This window comes from Schistocerca gregaria, chromosome 2 (assembly GCF_023897955.1).
Source record: "Schistocerca gregaria isolate iqSchGreg1 chromosome 2, iqSchGreg1.2, whole genome shotgun sequence".
NCBI classification, from domain to species: Eukaryota; Metazoa; Arthropoda; class Insecta; order Orthoptera; family Acrididae; genus Schistocerca; species Schistocerca gregaria.
Window position 1 is genome coordinate 246,313,512 of NC_064921.1, and position 13,228 is coordinate 246,326,739.

The following is a 13,228-nucleotide window of genomic DNA, read 5'->3' on the forward strand; positions in this document are numbered from 1 at the left end:
GTTTTCTTAGAGCGTATTTTGGAAAAGGGAACGATGTAATGAGAGGTGGAGATTTTCCTCGAACTCTAAAACAAGAATTGGTTTAAGACGGCTTGCAGAACAGTTTTTTCCCTAATTTACATCATCTAGACGTGGCGAAATTCTACGATTTGATGAGGGAAGGAGAGAAATCGACACAAGTGAAACCCAACAAAATGCAACAAACTTAAAGAACTCACAACCGGAAAGAGTGACGTGTGATTCATGTGGTGCTTATCTCTGTGTGCAATAAGGTTCTTTGATATGCAGAAACTACCGTTACGACAAAACTAGTGATTCAGAGTCGATGTACGAGACATAGGTCGAAGACGAAAAAACATTTGCTTCTGTCACTGAGGACAACCATAACCTCTTGTGGACTCAAACATGCACTCCGTCTTGAGGTCACAAGTGGCCCATCGTGACCATCCGACCGCCGTATCATCCTCAACTTAGGATGCGGATAGGAGGGGCGTGTGGTCAGCACACCGCTCTCCCGGTCGTTATGATGGCTTTCTGTGACCGGAGCTGCTACTATTTGGTCGAGTAGCTCGTCAATTGGCATCACGAGGCTGAGTGCACCCCGAAAAATGGCAACAGCGCACGGTTGCTCGGACGGTCACCCATCCCAGTGCCGGCCACGCCCAACAGCGCTTAACTTCAGTGATCTGACGGGAACCGGTTTATCCACTGTGGCAAGGCCATTGCCGGACTCAAACATGGCATAATAATTACTGCTTTTGTCAATTTTTGTTTGCTGTACGTTTGCGATGCACTTCCTAAGGAAATATGAATTAACGAAATTTGATAAAGTTCCTATTCCGTCCACGAGTACCCTAATTTCGGAAGAAGCCTCGGCTAACGCACTGTTAAAGTACTCGTGACGTTCCGTGCGAACGACGCAGTGGTTCGCCTGCCGTGCGCTTCCACCCAGCCAGACACGGGATATCCATGTGCACCGGCGGCGCCGGCATCGACGTTCGGGAGCGCTCTTCCAGTAACCATTATTCCAGCACCCCCTCGCCCCTCTTTCAGCCCAGCGCTCGCCTGCCCCCGCGCCACCGCCGCCCGCCCCTGTGGCGTCAATTACACCCCATTCAACCCTCAGTCTCTCTCCACCCCGTCCTCTTTCAGGCATACAGCCCCGTGCGGAAGTGCCTTTTATTTATGCATTTTTGTTTTCACCCCAGCTACGATGATACAACAATGAATCCCCACGTACTGTGCAGTAAATTCATTCTCGAAGGATGTGTAGGGAACAGAAGCCCTCGCCCCTCTTTCCATAAAATATCTCATCCTGCACAAATACTATTAGGCAAGGGCCAAATCCATACAGGTTTACCGACGTGTGTGCCAGGATCTGTACGTTCACCTGCTCACGGTGAAGAGTTTCACAGTTTATATCTATTTCCTGTCTTTCTTCCTCTCTGGGAAAGTTGGCACTTAACAAATCACTATGGAGCGTGTATCGTAATTCAGGATGACAATTACTGGATTATATTAAAAAAAAACCAAAAACATAAGTTAGAAATTACCGCGTGCACATAATTTATTTATCATGTAAACGTCACTACAGATGTACGAATTTAGGCTATAACATGTTCCATATGCCTGCCATCATTGGAGATGATGTGGCGCAGACGAATAGCGAAATTCTGCGTGACTCGCTGAAGTGTCGGAACATCGATGACCTCCTGAACTGCTGTTTTCAGTTCAGCAATGGTATTGGGGTTATTGCTGTGCACCTTGTATTCAAAATAACTCCACAAAAAGGTGTCGCATGTGTTCAGATCTGGAGAATATGGCGGACAATCGAGGCACATACCAGTGACCTCTGGGTGCCCCGGAACCAGAACGTGGTCCCCCAGATTGCCCCTCCAGAACATCAAACACTCTCCTGCTTCTATGGGATCGAGCTCCGTTTTGAACGAGTCACATCTTGTCGAAATCAGTGTGGATAATCGAGATTAAATCATTTTCCAAAGCCTTTAAATATCGTTAGGTAGTCATCGTATCATCAAGGAATATCGTACCAGTTGTTCCGTGGCTGGAAACACTACAGTCACCCGTTGAGAGTGAAGAGACTTCTCGATCGTGAAATACTTATTCACAGTCCCCCAAATGCACCAATTTTGCTTATTGACGAACCCATCCAAATGAAATTGGACTTCGCCACTAAACGAAACCTTGTAAGCGCATACTAATTTCCATCGTGCCTTGAGGCCAACCGTGCAGCTTGAACTTCCTAATTCAAATCGTCCAGAAGTTATGCCGGTTTTTTCATATGGTTCTCAATTGCCACCCTGTATACAGGCCTGCTTCTCTAATTATGCGCTGAAATCCACCCTACAGAGTAGGAGTTTTTACGGTGTGAGCACAGGCACACTGTACGTAGCAGCATCATCCAACTGAGATCAGGAACTGGGTGCTATGTTATCCTTGCGTTCGTTGCGTCGTAGCTGGCACGAAAATCGTCTCCAATTAGCTATCATGTAGTCTTTCCATTACCGCTAAGGGCTAAACTTTAATATTACACTTGTCTGCCATGTTTTAATACATTTATTAGTTAGCAACATCAGTGGGGGCACAAACATTACTGCTACGGAAGCAAATCGAAATACGTAGAAGGAGAAATGTTGCTTTTCACAGGTAACTGCGAGAAGGATCTGATTAAGGTAATCGAACTCCAAGTGGCTCTTTATATATTGAAAGATACCGATACACAGTGTAATAGAAAGTAAATTCGTAATGCTAATTTATGTGACTGTAAGGCTATATATCCACGAGTCAAGTGCTAGATAAAGTCCTTATTGGGTGAGTGGCTGCCAATCAATTCGTTGAATGTACGTATATACATTTAGAGAAATTTTCATCTGCGTATAACAATTTTACGACGCTTGCCCAGAAAGTAATGCACAGCATTTTTTTCTCCTTGAAAACAATGATATGAATGCGAAACGTTTCGTATGTATTATTTGATGTCTCTTGAGAGAGGAGTCTGTCACTTCCGGCAGATAGTGTAGCTGCAGGGCAGTTTCAAAATGGCGTCTGTAGGTGATGTACGTTACAAGCGACGTACCGTCATTGAATTTCTCACTGCAGAGAAACAAAATGCAGGTAATATTCACAAACGTTTGTGCAAAGTCTATAGAGCATGTGCTGCCGACAGAATATGGTTAGTCGCTGGGCACGCAGGGTGAGGTCATCAGAAGTAGGTTCGGCGGAACTCCACGATTTGGGAGACTATCCACGACTGTCACACCTGACATGTTACAGCTAACTGATGACATTCACGAGGACAAACGTATTACGACTAGGCAGTTGGCGATGCGTCTGTCAATCACTAAACGAAGTTCACACAGTGAAGCAGAGCAGGTTGGAGATTATATGGAAAAATAGGATGTGTGGATATAACACCAATCTTTAGTGTGTGTAATTCTCATTATGTTCAATAAAGAATTGTGGAGGAAAAAAATGCGGTACATCACTTTCTGGGCAACCCTCATATATCACAGTGTAAGTAGTTACCTTCGGACTTCCCTGATCTCAAAACAAATGTGTTTGTTGCTCTTACGAAAAATTAAAAAAATAATACTACTACATGACAAAAATCTCGCCGCAGTCGTAACACTTGTTCCCATTGAATCACCAAAGTTAAGCGCTGTTGGGCTTGGCTAGCACTTGGATGGGGGACCGTCCGGGTCTGCCGAGCGCTAATGGAAAGATGAGTAAACTCAGACCTTGTGAGACCAATTGAGAGCTACTTGGCCGAGAAGTACCGGCTCTGGCCACGGAAACTGACAAAGGCCGGGAGAGCAGCGCGCTGACCGCATGCCCCTACATATGTGCACTCAGTGACGCCTATCGGCTAGGGATGTCACGGCGGTCTCTCGGCTACCTATAACGTGGAGAATGATTATGTGCGAGTAATATTTTGGTTCCTTAAGGGTTGAAGAAGATTTAACATATGACATCAGAATGTAAAATAAACAATTAATTTGTTCCTTAAAACACTTCTTTGTCTACTAATAAGTAATTTGTTGCATGTCATAGTTCCAGATTCGATGTTCCTCAGGACGCTTTCACTTTCATCTACATCTACATATATATTCCGCTAACCACGAAGCGGTGTGTGGTGGAGGGCACAATTCGTGCCAAAGTCATATTTCACCCCCTTTGTTGCACTTGCAGATCACACAAGGGAAAAACGACTGTCTGAACGCCTCAGTACGAGCTCTAATTTCTCTTATCTTTGAATGGTGATCATCGCGCTATTGAAAGTTGGTGGTAATAATATATGCTATACATCCTCAGCGAAGATCAGATTTCGTAATTTAGTGAGCAGCCCCTTCCGTTTAGCGCGTTGTCTATCTGCAAGTGTATCCCACTTCAAACTTTCTATGAGATTTGTAACACTCTCGTGATAGCTAAATGTACCAGCCATGAATCTTGCTGCTCTTCTTTGGCCATTCTCAATCTCTCTAATGAGACCCAACTGGTAAGGGTCCCATACAGACGAACAATCCTCTTAAGACTGGACGAACTAACGTATTGTAAGCAATTTCCTTTGTTGAAGGACTGCATCGCTTCAGGATTCTACCAATAAACCGCAATCTAGAGTTCACATTTCCCGTTACTTGTGTAATCTGATCATTCCATTCCAGATCACTTCGAATAGTCACACTCAGATACTGCTTCCAAAGACTGGACATTTATTTTGTACTCGTACATTAATGGGGATTTTCGCCTTGTTATACGCAGTAGGTTACACTTTCTAATACTGAGAGATAACTGCCAGACATTACACCACACATTTATTTTCTGCAAATCCTCATTGATTTGTTCACAACTTTCATGTGATACTACTTTCCTGTAGACTACAGCATCATCAGGAAACAGTCTAAAGCCGCTGTCAATACCATCAACCACATCATTTACGTAAATCGTAAAAAGCAGCAGACCTATTGCGCTGCCCTCGGGCACACCCGAAGTTACACTTGTTTCTGTTGAAGTCACCCCATTCAGGACGACATACTGCTCTCTTTCTGTTAGAAAACTTTCGATCCAACCGCATATGTCATCGGATAGACCGTAAGCGCACAGTTTTTGGAGCAAGCGACTGTGCGGAACTGAGTCGAACGTCGTTCGAAAGTCGAGAAATATGGCATCAACCTGGGAGCTGGTATCTAGAACCTGTTGTATATCATGCACAAATAGGGTCAGCTGTGTCTCACACGACTGCTGTTTCCCGAAAACCGTGCTGGTTTCTGCAGATGAGTCTACAAAGGTTATTATGTTTGAACACAAAATATGTTCCATGATTCTACAACAAATCGATGTCAGTGAAATTGCTCAGTAATTATGTGCATACGATTTTCTATCCGTTATGTAGATTGCTATGACCTGGGCCTTCTTACAGTCCTGTGGATCTTTCCGCTGTTCCCATGATCTCTGATAGATGATGGATAAGAATGGTGCTATATTTGTAGCATAGTCAACATATAATATTACGGAGATACTGCCTGGGCCAAATGCCTTCCTGGCGTGAAAGTATCTTAACTTTTTTACGATCCCAGATACACTAACCACTTCACATGGTTCACCCGCATTCAAGATGACCTTCGACGCCTACCAACGACGCTCACGTCAGGAACATAAATGAAATTGTGCATACCAATTGAAGACTGACTGTCCGAAAGATTGGCGTATTAGGAAACAATTTCGCAATAGCACCGCACCATAACTTATTAAAACAGATTAAAGTGATCAAGTGCAGCACAAAACCTAAAAAAATAATGGTAGTTGTTCTTTTTTTCTTATAGTAAAAAGAAAGAATTGGGACATCTGAGCTGTAACACTTGTTGAAGGGCAAATGCCTTTGAATTTATCTCTTCAAAGCCTCTAGCGAAATTCATTCCAGATTTCAAATGATTAAGATGACTACGAAATACGTGCAAAAACTTGACGATATTTCTGAGCGGTATCTGTCTGTACTGGCAATGTAATACATTCGTAGTCTGTAGAATAAAAGTCGGTACGCCTTACGCGTTACCAGTCACCTGACTTTGGAGGCAATTTATATTTGCGCCAAATATTATACTCTGTGCATCTGAAAACTCACACCATATATATTCGTATTGTGCGATTCCCTGGCATATTTACTGAATCGCAGATCCAAGATTCTTCCCATTCCATTAACAGGTAGAAAGTGTGAAGAACGCCCACGACACGTTTCTGTGCTAGCTGTCTATAGACTAAGATGTTCGGTGCATCTGTACATCTGTACTTACATCAGAACTCCGCAAGCTGCGGAACGCTGTGTGGCGCGGAGTGCTCACTGTACCAACATCATTGTCCCCCCCCCCCTCCCCCTTCTCATTTTCCCATTACATTTGAACGCGGTACACTGGAAGAAAGGCCGTTGGTCATTCCTTATGATACCAAATTTCTTTAATTTCATTTGATTATATCGCAAGATTTATGTTGGAGGCAATACATGCTGTTTAGAAAAAGACTCATCTGAGTGCCCTGGACTGTATCTTCTACATGATCGAAGATAGAAACGTGGAATACATTTTAACTGCACATAAAAACGAAAACGTTGCCTTTGCACCAGTTGTAAGATAACAGTTCATGTGTTCGGTAGGGGTATCTCTGGTGCAGTTTGTTCATTCTTTACCCAATGTGTGTCATATGGACGTGTTGATTACACAGCAACAAAAGACAATTACATGTTCTACGTTTCAAGAGGTACAATTCAGTCAGAATCGTGTGGCATTATTTTCGTCGAGAGTACAGCGCTGCGCCTTGTACAGCTCAAAGCATTCGAAGGGGACGAGCAGTTTCAAGACACTGGTTGTTTACATAAGAGAAAATCCACAGGTCACTCCCGTGTGGTCGTTCACGACGTGTAGCGCATTCAACAGAAATTTGCACGTGGTCCACAGAAGTCTATTTGTAGTGCCAGCCAAGACTTAACTATTGTTAGCCGTGTGTCGGCAACTAAAGAGCTTTCATCTTGTAACTTAAAGAGTCTGGTGAGAAAACTTTGTCAGAACTTTACATGACAGATAGTTAATATTTGTTGAGCGGTCGAGGACTGTAAGTTAACGAGTCTTTGGAGAAACTCCGAGATCGCAGAGAGTTAACAGGGTTTTAAGTCTGAATAAATACGAACAGAAAGCTAGCAGCTTGGAAAATCGTTTCCTCTAAACAGGAATGCATAGAGCCAGCGGACAGTGATAAGATCAGCGCGAGCGAGCGACGAAATTTTAGCGGAAGGCTATTACAGCAGGCCGCAGGAAGTTGGACCCTGATGTATACGGATGCTAACAGTAGACATAATACATACCCTGATACACTCGAAATGAGGGTAGGAAGATGGTACAGTAAATGAAAGAGCTTCAACTCAATCATGAGAGTACATTACATTGTACAAAAAATTGCCAGCTGCTGTCATACACATATTTACGGTTAAACCATTCATTCCACCACAAATGTTTACTTTTAGTGAGTGAGAAACAGTTTTATGAAACTTAGTGACAGATTAAAACTGTGTGTCAGTCCGAGACTCGAACCCAGGACCATTGCCTTTCGCAGGTAAGTGTTTGAGCTACCCAAGCACAACTCACGACCCGTCCTCATAGCTTCAGTTCTGCGAGATTTTCACTCTGCAGCGGAGTGTGCGCTGATATGAAACTTCCTGGTAGATTAACATTGTGGGCAAAGGCCCCGAGTTCGAATCTTGGTCCGGCGTACAGTTCTAATCTGGCAGGAAGTTTCATATCAGCGCACACTCCGCTGCAGAGTAAAAGTCTCATACTGGAAACAGTTTTATGATTCGCAACGTTCGGTAATAGCAGTGTGCAATAGCCGTCATTGCGACAAACAATGAATATAACATTGTCGTTAAATAGTCTATGATATTAAGTTTATACACCTAAGGGTGTCGAAGCAGACAGTTCTCCACAATTACATTGTTAAATGCAGTTATTAGTGAACTGATTTATTAATTTATAATTATTGCTGGTTATAATACGAATAAAGGTGGTCTAGAAGCACAAATATGTCCTTGTCAATGAGATATGTAATTAAAAATGTCAAGGGATGGTGTCAGCGGACAAATGTTGACATAATCTGTCAATTAGAATAGGGATTTGACTTGTGGAATCATTACTGTACGACTGGCGATCCATCTGCATGTAAGTGTTGTACGACGTGTATAACTTGGTAGGACGAGCTCGTGCTCTCATTGGCTGAGGTGTCTGACGTTGTGGAAGAGGTGCTCCTGGGAGCAGGAGAGACGGAGAGAGAAAGAACAGTTGGGAAGGTCGTTCGAGAAAGAGAGACTCTACTTCTCTGCCATTAGAGAGTACGGCAGGGAAACTCTGCAAATCACGTTCAAGTGCCTGGCAAAGGGTTCATCGAACCACCTTCACAATTCTCTATTATTCCAGTCTCGTATAGTGCGCGCAAAGAATGAACACTTATATCTTTCCCTACGAGTTCTGATTTCCCTTATTTTGTCCCTATGTAGGTCGGTGTCAACAAAGGAGAAGGAGGAGAAAGATGGTGATTGGAATTTCGTGAGAAGATTCCGTCGCAACGAAAAACGCCTTTCTTTTATTGATTTCCAGCCCAAATCCTGTATCATTTCAGTGACACTCTCTCCCACATTTTTTCGATAATACAAAATGTGCTGCCTTTCTTTGAACTTTTTCGATGTACTCCGTCAGGCCTATTTGGTAAGGATCCCAATCTGCGCAGCTGTATTCTAAAAGAGGACGAACAAGCGTAGTGTAAGCAGTCTCCTTAGTTGGTCTGCTACATTTTCGAAGTGTCCTACCAATAAAACGCAGTGTTTGGTTAGCCTTCCCCACAACATTTTCTACGTGTTCCTTACAATTTAATTTGTTCGTAACTGTAATACCTAGATGTTTAATTGAATTTATGGCTTTTAGATTAGACTGATTTATCGTGTAACCGAAGTTTAACGGATTACTTTTAGCATTCATGTGGATGACCTCACACTTTTCGTTATTTAGAGTCTGCTGCCAATTTTCCCACCATTCAGATATCTTTTCTAAATCGTTTTGCAGTTTCTTTTTGATCTTCTAATGACATTATTAGTCGATAAACGACAGCGTCATCTGCAAACAACCGAATACGGCTGCTCAGATTGTCTTCAGAATCGTTTATATAGATAAGGAACAGCATAGGGCCTATGACACTACCTTGGGGAACGCCAGAAATCACTTCTGTATTACTCGATGACTTTCCGTCAGCCGCGAGGGGTTAGTCGAGCGATCTTAGGCGCTGCAGTCATGGACTGTGCGGCTGGTCCCGGCGGAGGTTCGAGTCCTCCCTCGGGCATGGGTGTGTGTGTTTGTCCTTAGGGTAATTTAGGTTAAGTAGTGTTTAAGCTTAGGGATTGATGACCTTAGCAGTTAAGTCCCATAAGATTTCACACACATCTGAACATTTATAACTTTCCGTGAATTACTACGAACTGTGACCTCTCTGACAGGAAATCACAACTGCAGTCACATAACTGGTGTGGTTTCTTGATTTTAGCGGCAATTCTGTCAACTTCTGTGTCACACTAGTGAGTTGAAGGAATGTTGATAAATTTCAGTAGTGAACTTTGTTCACATTTAAAACTACTTATAGGGCCACGGTTCAGAAGGTTTTTCAACCTTGCTGAATAAACAATGTTCTCTTAAAACTTAAAACAGCAGTGTTGCCCATGGTGCCTATGTTTATTACAAATGTTTTTCAGTCCGGAACCGCGCTGCTGCTACGGTCACAGATTCGAATCCTGCCACGGGCATGGATGTGTGTGATGTTGTTAGGTTTAAGTAGTTGTAAGTCTAGGGGACTGATGACCTCAGATGTTAAGTCCCATAGTGCATAGAGTCATGTGAACCATTTGAACCTGTTTATTTTGTTCATTAATTTACAATTCACGTACCTTGTCTACCCTCAATTATTCAACCCGCAGACCAGCTTTTGGTAAATTATTTGGTTAATACAGCAACAGGGCGTAAAGCACACGGTGTATGGCTCATCCCTATGACTTTTACCAACCAGGCTTTAATTAGCGCCGTACATTTTGCCCTTCTGTTACATTAAACGCAGAGCAGTAGCGTCGCAACCTCTAGCGTACATATCACTTTGTAACCTAGCAGCAAGTGCTATAGCATGCCGCTCTAGTACTCAAGGAACCCCGCGTGCTGGCTTTTAGAGCACTGTCCACACCATCTGTGTCCCTCCTCATGTGCCTGCTAGCCTTTGTGCTGCAGCTCACCAGGGGAGACGCGCGCCGAATCCTTGCGCTGGGTCACGCCATTCGCTGCAGCCCGTTGAAGGAGACATGAGGTAGACGGAAGGGTCGGGCTAGTGGCACACCGCATCCAGCTGCGTCTAAAGCCTAGTTTGCACGACGACATTGGGTTGCGCCACTCGTTGCGTGGAATGAGTTGCACGCAAGTGGTTTCATATATGATTGTAGACACGGCGGTACCAGTATACACTCGTTTTGTGGGTCCCTGAGTCGTGTCTGAAATGAAACGTTTGGCAGCTGCACGGCTCACGTGTTGTAATGGAGTTGAAGCTTGTTGCGTGGAATCGCTGCATAACAAAAAAAAAAAAAAAAAAATAAGAAACATGTTTCGATTTGTGACTGGATGAAGAAAATCCGTCAGCTCGGTTGCTCAGCATCCTTGCTGAAATAATTTATAACGGAAGATCCAAGAAGTTCTTTGAATTATCTTAGAATGTAACCAGAACTCTTCACGTTTCCTCTAAATAGAGTTAGTTATTCGATAAGGAATAAAGGTACTGTTATGCATGAAGCACTGTCGCCAGAACTGAAATTACGTATCATATTGCGTGCATTACAATCCAGAACACTCGGCATGCTATAAGATACGGTTTTAGTTGGTGATGACACTTTTTCGTTAACACAAATAATTATTAACATTAACAGTAATAATTATTAACATTAGCAACAATAATTATTCGAAACAGGCCGCAATAAAAGAGAATGGTTTGCAAACTACTCTCTTGAAGATAGATCTGTACAGTGGCAATATTTCAAAATTCAAACATATGTGGATGGAGAGCACTGCAGCGACGTTTTAAACAGATGAATATTGAATAAAGAATGCAGCTTCTTCAATCTGTATAGCCTTCCCTCCTGTCAACAATATTCCTTAAGAAAGAGTTTTGGCCAACTCGAACGATGGCGTTTTAGTCTTTTAGACGAGAGCATTGATACAGCTAGGATTACACTTGTTTGTATTTTTCTTAATTCGGTTGTATATGTGCTCCTAACTCAATAAATTTTGCCCTGCAACTCAGCCACTGTCAAAGCATCTATGTTACGATCGCACATAGTGGTCTCAGCGGCAGCAATATGTTGCTTATTTTTGTAATCAGCGTCACTGAAATCTCACGAACACCTATGCAAAGCGCAGATATCCAAAAAGCGAACGTTATTTTACGTTCCCCACTTCATATTTCAGTTTGTCTGCGCTCTACGAACACACATAACCTCAAAACTCTTGCAACTCGTGTCGCCAAAGTTGGAACAAGCCGAAAGTGTTTAGTTTCACCAACGAGTTGCGCAAGCGCGTGACGCGCATGCGCAGTGGCCGGTAGCGCAGTTGCCTGCAACCTAGTGGCGTTGTGTAAACTAGGCTTTGGCTTTAGAAACTAGCTGTTAGTGACTGCGTCCACTGCGCCGCCAGCGGACCACCAAAGACAATCAATTTGGCTGGAAGCCTCTTAAACCACTCGCTTTCAGCTGGCTAGTGTTTCACAGTCAATGCCTGGAGCGTTGGTAGATGACAAACGTTGGTTATATTTATTGAAATTGTCAAGCTTCATTTGCTTCTGTTGTTAGAGCAGTAGATTCTGGTTCTAGTAGTGTTTTTACAAGGGGCGGCCACGACGTTCGGATCAGTGATTTACTTCATACTTTCTACACTTTTAGTAGTCTCTTAGGAGAACATAGTGCGCAAGTAATAATGCGCACGTCTTGGCAATTTCGAGGAAATTGCAAGGGGAGTTTTACGCGTCAAATATGTATCTTTGCGTTGCGGCTGTGAGCTCGAGATGGTGTCGGACAAATGGTTAGCATTTAAGCTCCGTAATCAGGCGCTTGATGCTTCGAATCCCGTTCAACTTTTTCCATGAATATTCTTTACAACACTGGTCATATTATTTCATATGTATGAATTTTGTAAGGTAATAAAAAGAAAAGCGAGTATATTTGAATGAAAGTTTATTTGGGTTGCAATGTTATTTGACTGTTCACTAACTGAAATTACTACAAATATTAAATTTGCACCTGTCATCAAGTAAACGACAAAACGCGAAGTTCTCCTGAAAATGTATGCCTGTCGTGGTTTACGAATAAGGTGTGTTTCTTGAAGAAGACTACTACAATACATGACGCATCTTTTAACTAACGATGGCATTCATAATCATCAGTAGTCCAAGAACGGGATTCAACTCCATTTTTGTACTAAAAATGTAAATTTTGTGATTTGAAGGAATTTAGCAAGCACACTTTTTGTTCTCGGAAACGTATCCTACGATTATCTATTTGTGCGTTAGCCTTACATTCTGACATGTCGTAACTCATTGTATAATTAAATAAAGTTATATACACCTTTATTTGTCGATGTTTGACTTGGGCTTACAGAGCTTGTCCCTCGTCGTTGAAACCTGTCTTTGCAGGTCGAAGTGATCAGGTGCATAGCAGCTCCGGGTACCTTAACTGATTGCAGGCATTAGGGATTTCGCAAATCACGACCTGCATGCACTTTCAGGAAAACTTGTCGAATAGTCGTTAGTTATAAAATATGTTGTAATAATCAAAATTAGTAAACAGCGAAATACCTTTGGAAATTCTTTACTGATTTTCCAATAATATTTCGCTGTTTACTAACTGACACAAAGAAACGCTTTTTTTCATTGCATTTTCCATAAAATATCATACATGACCATTGTTGCAAAAATGCATTAAAACAAAAGGAAAAGAGTGGGACTTTATTCAGCCACCTACCGGTTACAGAGCTTGAACGGTAACCACTTATTTCCCTGACATTCCTGAATATACTTAAACCTACGAAAGAAAGGGATAGGTAATGCCACCACCATTTTTACCGTAAGCTTAAAAATAAGCCCAGAAGAGGCTCCATCA

The 13,228-nt window shown here is 42.6% G+C and overlaps 1 pseudogene; it reads right to left on the bottom strand.

The window, feature by feature from the left end:
• Positions 1 to 609: 609 nt before the first annotated feature.
• On the bottom strand, positions 610 to 727 carry LOC126337142 (5S ribosomal RNA; annotated as a pseudogene).
• Between the last annotated feature and the right edge of the window lie 12,501 nt (positions 728 to 13,228).